Source organism: Heterodontus francisci, chromosome 32 (assembly GCF_036365525.1).
Source record: "Heterodontus francisci isolate sHetFra1 chromosome 32, sHetFra1.hap1, whole genome shotgun sequence".
NCBI lineage: Eukaryota > Metazoa > Chordata > Chondrichthyes > Heterodontiformes > Heterodontidae > Heterodontus > Heterodontus francisci.
This window is the reverse complement of record NC_090402.1, coordinates 9,787,837-9,799,746: the sequence shown is the minus strand read 5'-3', so window position 1 is coordinate 9,799,746 and position 11,910 is coordinate 9,787,837.

Below are 11,910 nucleotides of genomic sequence, written 5' to 3'. Positions count from 1 at the left end.
GAAAGATGGCACCTCCAACAGTACTGCACTCCCTTGGTACGATTGGAGTGCCAGCCTAGATTTTGTACACAGGTCTCTGGAGTGGGGTTTTTGACTCACCGTTGAGTGTACTACCCACTGAGCTGAGAGCCAGGACCACTCTCTGCCAGGAAATGGAGGGGAGACATAAAGGAGATGGAAGGAAGATGATGAAGAAAGGTTTGACTCCCTTCTATAAATATGGCTAAATAACAGAAGGCATATCTGGCATCCGAGAGGTCTGAAGAAAGACAATGCTCATGCTGTGTTCCTTTGGGGTAGTTAGGGTCACCGCAACAGGTCAGACAATGACTCACTCATAAGAAGGAAGATGCTCCAAGTATACTAAATAGTTTGAAAACTAAATATGCTGTCATGGGTTCACTTGTTATTTTGTGACTAAAAAGTGTCCATCTTTGGCCAATTCACTCCCTTCGTGGCTTTGGCTAAGTTCATTGTGTCTCCTCACCTTTCCCTGCTACCTCTGACACTATTGTTTATTCTGATCTTCTCCAATGGCTCTCTGTCACAGTCCACCTTCAGGGCACGATTACCTCATGGCACTTCTTCCAATGGCTGCTCCTGTCCCTGTACCGTTGTCACTGCTCTACCCCAGAGCTCTGTCTGTAAAACAGGCCCAATCTGGTCCAATATCCACCCCAGTGCACTATTATCCTCTGGTTGAAAAGTGGGGTCTAAAGTTCTCCCACTTCAGCATCAGCTCCTCATACAGAAACATTGGAGTTATCCATTGTCTAGTAAATGGAGGCCTCATACGGAATAATAACCACAATATTTTAGGATGGATGAAAATTAGCAGTTCAAATGTTTGTGGGGATGATCTTAAAAAATGAAGAGAATGTTTTTGTTAATCTCTTCTGTCTCCACCCTCTCCCTATGGCTTTGTAATTGTGTCAACTTTAATCAATCGAAGATTGAAGTAAGGGGGATGGGTGCAAAGAGGGCAAGAGAAAAATATGATAGGTAGGTTCGGCTCCGTGGAGAGCCGGCATGGACTTGATGGGCCGAAAGGCCTCCTTCTGCGCTGTAAATGACTCTATGAAGCAGAATGCAGGACATGAGTCAGCACTCTGCGAGAGAATGTGGGGACATATGCTGCAAACGGACATCTTCAGCATCAGTTGTGGCGTGTGGAACTGGGGTAACGTGAGATAAACAATCAGCAAGCAGGAGGAATGCGGCAGCAGTCATGACAACACACACACTATTGACATTACATTGAGAACCAAATGGTAATGAGTAAATTCAGGGGAGAATCACGGATCTGTTGGTTCAGCCACGACTGTAAATCACTTGAGATGTGTGTTTTGGTTTAGCTCATTCAATTGTGCGGTAACTCTGCGTTAATGAGGTTATATTTTCCAACAGGCCTGGAAAGGTTTTAGTATTTCTGTTAAGGAAATGAAGGGAAATTAAAAGATGCAAATCTGAAGGAGGGACTGTCAGCACAGGAGGGCCCATCACATCTGTACCACTTCTAGCTCTTCAACTGATGCTATCTACTTTAATCCCACTTCATTGAAGGGCTTTTAATAGTTGCGGTTTGTGCAGTGGAAGTGTGCTTTGTAAATACAATATTGCCAGAATGAATCAGAGAGGAGAGGCTGGAGGTTTCAACAACTCCAATAGATGGACTAAGGGTGAATCTGATCCTTTTCAAGTTTTGATGTATAACTATGCTCTTTTAGCATTATTCAGCTCCTTTGGATTAAAAGACGATGATGACAGATTCTTCGCAGGCGAAGATCAAGGGAAGGTTTGTCTCTGTGGTAGTTGGCATGATCGTTGATGACGGAAGAGGCCAATTCTTGATCTGCTGCTCTTGAGCAGTTGGGGCACAGGAACTCCTGGTTTGAAAGGGGCTCTGGTATAAGCAGACTCCTTCTGCTGTCCGTGCCTTCCTTCAGCAGCCTCGTGTCTGTTTGTTTTGAATGTGTAGGCTGCTTTCCTGGCTGTTGAATGCCAGCTGTCTCTGAGCAGCCTCTGCTCCCACACCGGTTGGTCAACGTCAGCCAGAGAGAGCTGTTTTTCAGCTGGTCTTTGAAACGTTTGCACCTTGATCTCGCTTACCGGAGCTTAGTTCACTTTGAGTACAGGAGCAAGGATGTCTTATTGCAGGTATACAGGGCCTTCGTGAGACCACATCTGGAGTATTGTGTGCAGTTTTGGTCTCCTTATCTGAGGAAAGATGTTTTTGCCCTGGAGGGAGTGCAAAGAAGATTTACTAGGCTGATTTCTGGGATAGCAGGATTGACGTATGAGGAGAGATTGGGTCGACTAGGGCTATATTCACTAGAGTTTAGAAGAATGAGAGGGGATCTCATAGAAACCTATAAAGTTCTAACAGGATTGGACAGGCTCGATGCAGGGAGGATGTTCCCGATGGCTGGGGAGTCCAGAATCAGGGGTCACAGTCTCAGGATACAGGGTATGCCATTTAGAACCAAGATGAGGAGAAATTTCTTCACTCAGAGGGTGGTGAACCTGTGGAATTCTCTACCGCAGAAGGCAGTGGAGGCCAAGTCATTAAATATATTCAAGAAGGAGATACATATATTTCTTAATGCCAAAGGGATCAAGGGAGATGGGGAGAAAGCGGGAACACGGTACTGAGTTGGACAATCAACCATGATCTTTTTTGAATGGCGGAGCAGGCCCAAAGGGCCGAATGGCCTACACCTGCTCCTATTTTCTATGTTTCTATAAAGCACTGCTTTTGGCATTCTGGAATCCTCCATGGGTGACACATGTCCTGCCCAGTGTCTCTCTTTCTTTGAATGAAAATAATTTCAAAGTGTTGCAGTTCCCTCTCTGGAAATAAACTTACCAGTTCCACAATAACTCGCAGCTTTGTTCATTTTCCTCCATTTTAATAAAACCAAGGCTCTCACCAGCAGCCTGACCTGTAGTTGAGCCCATCATTCAACACAAGACTGCAGAACAATTCCACTTTCTCGTCAAAATGTGAGACACACCTACATTCTATTCTATGTGCTTTCATTTTTGTGTCCTTGCCAAACAGTAAACAGTGAACAGCACCACAGGAGATTCAGTAAACTATGTATAAAGAAAGAACTTGCGTTTGTATATCACCTATCAGGTCCTCAGCATGTCTGGAAGTGTTTCACAGCCAATGAAATTGAGTCACTGTTGTTATGTGGGCAAACAAGAAACCGGTTTGCACACAGCAAGGTCCCATAAATAGTAAATGAGATAGATGGCTAGATAATTGAGTGATGTTGGTTGAGGGATAAATATTGGCCACGACACCAGCGGAGCGCCCCATGATCTTCTTCAAAATAGTGCCATGGGATCTCTTATGCTCACCCAAGCAAGCAAATGGGGCCTTGGTTTAATGCTTCATCTGAGAACCTCCTTCAGTGCTGCACTCCCTTCGTACTGCAGTGGGGCGTTAGCCTAAATTACATGCTCGAGCTTCTGGAGTGGGGCTTAACCCATGTGTAAAGACTCTACTTTTGATTTTGAAAAGGAGAAAAAAAGAGAACAGGGTAAAGAAGAAAAAGTGAAAAGGAGAGCAAGGAGAGAAGCTTGTGGGAAAGAAGTGAAAAGATTGAGAGAACTCAATGAAGAGAAGAAGACATGAGAAAGAGAGAAGAAACCAGACAGAGGGAAAACAAAAGGAAAGAAATGAGAAAGAGAAGAGAAAGGAAAAGAAAAGAAAGATCCAGAACAGGGGGGCGAAAATAGAGGAAGAATTGCTTCATTATTGCATCTCGGGACATCCTGGAGCACCTGATATACAGCGAATTCCTTTGATGTGGAGTCACTATTGATATGTGGGTAAATGCAGCTGTCAACACGCAACAACAAGAACCCAGAAATAGCAATGAGATGAATGTCTGCATGATTGAAGGACAAATGTTTGGGAAAACTCCCCGCTCTTCTTTGAAAATATGTCATGAGATCTTCTAAGTCTACCTGAAGTGGCAGGTAGGACTTGGTTCAACAGCAGTATTGAGGGGTACGATAGCACAGTAATTATGTTGGTAGACTAATAATCTAAAAGCCTGGACTGATGATTTGGATACATGAGTTCAAATCCCACCACAGCAGCTGGGGAATTAAAATTCAGCTAATTAAATAAAATCTGGAATAAAAATCTAGTATTGGTAATGGTGACCATGAAAATACTGGATTGTTGTAAAAACCCATCTGGTTCACTAATGGAAAGGAAATCTGCCGTCCTTACCCAGTCTGGCCTACATGTGACTCCAGACCCACAGCAATGTGGTTGACTCTTAACTGCCCTCTGAAATGCCCTAACAAGCCACTCAGTTGTATTCAAGAAGGCAGCTCACCACCACCTTCTCAAGGACAGTTAGGGATGGGCAATAAATGTGGGCCTTACCAGCGATGCTCACATCCCATGAAAGAGTAAAAGAAAAGCGTGGTACTTGAAAGTTAGCCTAGTTTCACACACTCAGGTATTGGAGTGGGGGTTGAACCCATCACCTTCAGAGGTAAAAGCACAATCAACTGAGTCACGCTGACACCTCTAGTAATCTGCAGTAAACAGGATATTGCAAGTAGGGCAACTTTGAACCTATCAGCACTGCGTAGATAGAATATAGAAGAGATGCAGCTTTGGGGCTGCAGTGAACAATTGCTATTATTGTAGGGAGAGAAACAACAGTTCAATAAAAATCAGGAGCATAACAACTCCATATCTCTTCTGCAATAATTGAAATGCACAGACCAAATAACCTCGCTCTCCAGAAAATCCATATTTTCCATTATTTCTCCACTAATGAGTGTGTTGTAAACATTGCAAGTTACACCAAAGGCCATGCTGTCGCAGAGAGAATCTCAGTGAGGAATCAGTATTTATTCTTTCAATTACTGAAGGCTACATGAAGTAGCGATTTAATTCTTTTAAAAACTAGCAAGACAGATCAACTTTAACTGATAACAGTTACAGAGGAACAGGAGGAGGCCCTTGAGCCCCTCAAACCTGTTCTATCATTCAATTAGATCATGGCTGGTCTGTATCTTAATTCCATCTACCAGCCTCGGTTCTACATCCCTTAATATCCTCGCCTAACAAAAATCAATTAATCTCAGTTTTGAAATCTTCAATTGACATCCCCACCTCACCCCCCAAATCCTCAACAGCTTTTTGTGGGAGAGAGTTCCAGACTTCCGCTGCTCTTTTTGTGAACAGTCTCAGTTTAATTTTAAGGTTAGGCCCCCCTCCCCCCCTTGTTCTGGGTATTTCCCCCACCATCACCCCACTAAGTTTATCCGGTAAGATCCTGTCAACAATATTAGGCTCGGGTAGAGATTTAAATAGTAGGGGAAATACTACTTAAGGGCTTATACAGATGGAGATTGGTATTCTACTTTTTCATTCTTAAATGTCAGTTGGGAGTAGTACTGGGTTAGACAATAAAGGTCATTTGTTCTTTCACATTCAGCAACAAAACGGAGCCAGCTCGCACTGTGTCGATGCACTAGTTTGATGATGCCATTTAAAGGAGGGACATAACAAGGGAAGAACTTTGCATTGAAATCATCTCTCTTCACAGCTCTGTCATCCATTCATTAACAATAACGAGGTGAATTTGATTTGGAAAACTCCACTTGTCAGTTAGTATCAGGTGAGAAGAAACAAGAAACGTGGAAAATCTGAAATGAAAAACTTCAATGCTGGAAATATGCAGCAGATAGGATACAGGCAGGAGAATTTTGGATGGTGAATGATTGGAGGGCAGCTCGGAGAGGGTTGGAATAGTTGAGTCTGGAGCTGCATTCTGTGGACTCTAACGGAGCACACAAATTATACTCGGACCAGTGCTGAGATACAAGTAGGAACCAAACTAAGCTCCTGGCTGACTTGTTTTTGAATGTTTTGAGAAAGTTAGAGGCAACATTATCCTTTCAAAACAAAAAATATATTTCTAAAAATTCTGTTTCGATTCATAAGATGTCACCGAGTATTTTTAAGAACATGGTTTGACACTGAAGTCATGTCATGAGATGGCCTCTCTGAGGGGCTATTACACTTCAGTCTAGTCAGATTGGAGCCTGACTTCTGAGTTTTTTAAATCTCTATTTGTTTTATCATGAAGCAGAAGTTGCAAGATAATGCCAAACTTAAGTACAAAAATTATGTGCAAGAATTGAAGGTTTCTCAATATATGCTGCTATAAAAGTTTTGAGAGTGGCCATCAGATTGGTGATATCCCATTTCAGAGTGTCCAAAGTTTAGAAAATAGGGAAAACGGGTCACCATTTCAGACTGGGTAAATTATCATAGAATGGTACAGCACAGAAGGAGGCCATTCAGTGCCAGCTCTTTGGTAGAGCTATCCAAATAATCCCGGGCCCCTGCTCTTTCCCCATCAGCTGTAAGTTACTTTCTCCTTCAAGCATTTATCCAATTCCCTTTTGGAAGTTAATATTGGATCTGCTTCCATCGCCCTTCCAGCCAGTGCTTTCCAGATTGCAACAACTCTCTGTGTAAAAAAAATAAATAAATCCTCATGTCGCCTCTGGTTCTTTTGCCAATCATCTTAAATCTGTGTCCTCTGGGCTAAGTACTGAACAGATGTGATGAGAAAATTTGCAGGTGATGCTTAAAAATGCCACCATGTTTTATTATATCTGTGTGAAGAAATTCCATAATTGGACTAAGTGCCCAGGGCCACTTAATCATTCTCCAGACAGTACCGTCTCTCTCTGTAAACTTTCTCTGCCAGTATTTGGGTGACACAGGCAATTGTTTTCCCTAAATCCCCATTACCTAGTGACAAAATTGATCTGACAGTAGTGGTGAAGAAAACAACACTCCTCAAATGCAATGTATTTAATCGCCTGTAAGCACCACACACACACACACACATTTCCCTTATTTGAAAATTAAGAATTCATGCTGCAAATAACAAATGGTACTAAACTTTTAAAGTAAATGTACATATGAAAGCAGTGCATTAGGTCAATTTCGCTCTTGTTGGAAAATGCACAAATAGCCTAAAACACTTTTCAAATTGAGGAAATAATGGGCTATATGCACTCAGAATTTATTCATGGCTGCCTAAGCACTTACCCACGTCTCCAACATCTGAAGGTTTGAGTTCTTCAAAGCTCTTCTCACTAGTCTTCCGACCTTCATCCTCATCGAGACCTTTGACACTTTTTCCTCTCCTGAGTTCTGCACCTTCTAGCACCTCCTGTCCTGGCTGACTTCTATATACACACACAACTAACAACACACACGCACTTGTATGTTCTTTAGAAAAGGAATTGCAAGTCCACTCTGAAAAGAATTGCCCTTTTCACTGAACAGGATTCAGCATATTATCAAAGTCTCCTTCAGCAATCAATCACATTAAATCCCATGAGTTTAGAACAATCTCAGCTCCTCCCGTAGGGTGTGGCTATTTCTTCATGGTTTGCAGAGGTTGTGTACTTTTTCTAATGAGACAACAAATGTATGACTGCCACAGAAAATTACAGAATTATTAACAATCTCACAAAGTTGTGATTACTGATCTAGAAAGGATATCTCACCAGCACCATTTATAATTTACAACTGCTGGAGGCATGAATTTGTTCAAGATTTCCATTGTAATTACAGAATGCCTAGCACTTGAGATGTTCAGCAATCACTAGAACATCCTACCTCTGTATAGTGCCCAAACACCAAACAAATGTTTGATATGCACAAGTAATCAACTATTGATCCAGTGTCTAGTAAAACAATCCATCGTATTCACATTACAAATTGCAGCCAGCAGAGTGAACATGCAGCTGGCAAGAAAGAGTTATACTGTGGCCTGTGAATTGTACTCGGCCCATCAGGAAAGAGTTCTGCGTTTGCATACTTAGAAAGGAACGAGTGTTTTTTAACCCCAGATTCACACTGCACTGGAGTAAATCTCCACTTGGTGCCAAACTCAAGTGTGGTGGGACAACCTCCTGATGAGTTCTCATACTACTTGGCTTTAGTGTGTTCCAGAGTTAGATCAGGACATTGACTCTGCAGTGATGCTGTCACGTTGACACCAATACTGCTTTATACTAACTTAAACATCTACAGACATAAGATTCATTCAATTCATCACCATTGTCAATGGAATTAAAATCCTTCTTTAAGGGTTCTCCCAGTGGAGAAGCTGGAGAAGGTGACCTGTTCCAAGGGCTCTCTTGGTAACATGCTAAACAATCACCAGGAATTATTCAAGTCCAGTCATAAAGACTCACCTTCCAATTCCCTCTCCTCCATGGGATGTGCAGGATGAGTAACTCAGAGCACCAACTCACAACCTACTGCAATATTTATTAGAATACGCCAAAAACAATTGCATTAGTCTTTGGAACAGAGGTAAATAGTTTTCAATTGATTTGACTTCAAATATTGTTTTAAAAATTATTTACTATGTGACAGATTCATTTAGTCAGCAGTTTTTAAAGCAGGTTTAATTTGCATTTGGTTGACAGTGACAGCGATGTTTGGTGCTGAGCCAAGGAAGGTTAAGCAAGGAAAATACTTCATCATAATTACTAACAATATGCTGGCATCCTTCCATCTACGAGAGATGATGAACACGCAGCAAACAATGCATTTAGATGGGGTGTCTTCATACGGTGCATCTTTGCTGATGGCTCTGCTGGCCTGTTTGAATCATTTTGTGGGACACGTTTTCCTTTTATTGCATTTGGGCAGAAAGGATTGCCTGGGCTTGAAGAAAATCGATGTGGGGAGGATCACACACTTATAACAAAGACCTGCCCAATCATTTAAATAGATGGGCAGCCACTGCCATACACATACAATCCTCCCTCCCCATCCAAGTGTCCTTTGTGCACTGTGCCCAAACACAAGAGAAAAATATGTTCTCTTCAGTCTAATCTCGTCCATTCCATTTTTTAGAGCTATTTGAGGTAAACCGCAGGAGGCTTTTTTTTTTGCACAATAGTGGTCCTTAATTTCGTTTGCGCAAATGTAATTTGGGTCTTACTATATTTTATAATATTCTGTATTATTGAGCTACTAATAAAGTGGAGAAACACTGTTACTGCACCACCTAGTGACAGGAGACAGTAATATTCACCATAACTGGTTTGATAATGTACAAAGTTCCATTCAAAAATTAATATATACCATTGAAAAGCAAATAATGGTGCACATTTTTACATTTACTGCTCATGTACGACACGGGGTTCCCACACTCCATAGTGGAGAGGCAAATAGGACAGCACAGGACATGGTGTGCTAATGCCAACTAATACACATTCCACCTCAGTGTTCAGTGAAAGGAATAACTTGCATTTATATAGCACCTTTCACAAGCTCAGGACACCATCCCAAAGCACTTTGAGAAACTTTCCAAGTGTATTCACTGCTATAATTTAGGAAACGCAGCAACCAATTTGTGCACAGCAAGCTCGCACAAACAGCAATGAGATTAATGATTCTGCAACACTGGTTGAGGAATATTGACCGGACACCAGGGACAATGCCACTGCTCTTCTTCAAAGAGTGCTGTGGGATCTTTTAGGTCCACCTGAGAGGGCAGGCATTACATTGGTTTCATGTAGTGTCCAACAGTGCAATGCTCCCTCAGTACTGCACTAGAGTGAGGCTAAATAGTTTAGAGTGACTGTAATCTATTGCAAAGAACTGAATATGCAGGTGACCAGCAACGAGTCAGCCTTGCAGGTTGAATTAAAAGACATAATAATGGTCTGCTGGGAGGAGCACCTCAGAGGAGTTTCAGTTCAAAAGGGGAAAAACAACGGGGTTTTTAGGATCATATTATAGTTCCAGGTCAGTACAAGAGTGCCAAGGATTGCAAAACTATCTCAAAGCATGAAATTAAAGGAGATGCTAATAAACAGAGTGCCCCACGTCCAAACATAAGAATTAGGAGCAGGAGTAGGCCATTCAGCCCCTTGAGCCTGCCCCACCATTTATTAAGATCATGGCTGATCTGATTGTGGCCTCAACTCTACTTTCCTGTCTATCCCCGATAACCTTTGACTCCCTTGTCAATCTAGACTTTATCTAGCTGAGCCTTAAAAATATCCAATGACCCTGCCTCTACTGCTCTCCAGGGAAGAAAATTCCACAGACTAACAACCCTCTGAGAAAAATTGCTTCTCACTTCTGTCTTAAATGGCAGACCCCTTATTTTTAAACTGCGTCTTCTAATTCTAGTCTCGCTTATAAGGGGAAAGATCCTCTCAGCATCCAACCAGTTAAGACGCCTCAGATCTTATATGTTTCAAAAAGATCACCTCTCATTCTTCCAAACTCCAATGGATACAGGCCCAAACTGTCCCACTTTTCCTCATAAGATAACCCCTTCATTCCAGGAATCAGTCGACTGAACCTTCTCTGAACTGTTTCTAATGCAATTATATCTTTTCTTAAGTAAGTCCAAAACTGTACACAGTACTCCAGATATGGTCTCACCAACGCCCTGTACAACTGTAGCAAGACTTCTCTACTTTTATATAATATATAATGAAAGCAAAATACTGCTAGAAATCTGAAAGAAAAGCAAAAAATGCTGGAAATACTCAGCAGGTCTGTCAGCATCTGTGGAGAGAGAAGCAAAGTTAACGTTTCAGGTCAGTGACCCTTCATCCCTACTTTTATATTCCATTCTCCTTGCAATAAACAACAACGTTCCATTTGCCTTCCTAATCACTTGCTGTACCTACATGCTAACGTTTTGTGATTCATGTACCAGGACACCCAGATTCCTCTGTACTGCAGAGTTCTGCAATCTCTCTCCATTTAAATAATATATTGCTTCTCTATTCTTCCTGTCAAAGTAGACATTTTCCCACATTATACTCCATCTGCCATATTTTTGCCCACTCCTGTTTTCTGCCTCCCTCCTTTCTTGAATAGAGGAGTTACATTCGCTATTTTCAGATCTGATGGGACCTTTCCAGAATCTAGGGAATTTTGGAAAATTAAAACCAATGTATCGACTATGTCAGCAGCCACTTCTTTTAAGACCCTAGGATGCAGGCCATCAGGTCCTGGGGACTTGTCAGCATTTAGTTCTAAAGGTTTTCTCAGTCCTCTTTCCCTGGTGATTGTAATTGTTTTAAGTTCCTCCCTCCCTTTCATCTCTTTATTTACAAGTATTGCTGGGATATTATTTGTGTCTTCTACAGCAAAGAGACAAAATATCTTTTCAATGCATCTGCCATCTCCTTATAACCCATTATAAATTCCCAGATTCACTCTCTAGATGACCAATGCTCACTTTAGTTATTCTTTTCCTTTTTAAAACACTTAAGTGGCATGGGAGATTATAAGCACTGGCACTCAATATTTGGCAACATGCATGAACTTTACTGTCAGATTTTTCTCCCTTGTGGAAGATCCCACGGCACTAACTATGGAATAGATGGTAATGAGGACAGGTTACTAGCACTTACTGTTCAGTAGTAGGGCTAGGATTGAATTAGATTTGAATCCTAATCTGCCCAGTTTGCAATCTGAAGCACAACCAACACAAAGGTGGTGAGTGTAGAGGTCACTGACAGTTATGAGTGAAAAACGGAATCAAGGAAGCCAAGCCAATCTCTTAAAAAGGCTTCTTTCCAAAGGATTGTTCATATTAAAAAGTTGATCACATTTTAAATGTGGCAATGCATCTCCTCTGTGCAAAAGCAACTGAGACATTTGTGCAGCAACTAAAGTGACGTTCACCAGCACAGAAGGGAGGCCACCTGAAATATCTTTTGGCAAATGTTACGAGGCAGCCAACAATTTGGCGTTAGTGTGTTTTGGAATCAGCTCCCCAAACTTCACGGAATTTTCACAGAATCACGGAATTATTACAGCGCAAAAGGAGGTGGTGGCGTAGTGGCAATGTCACTGGGCTA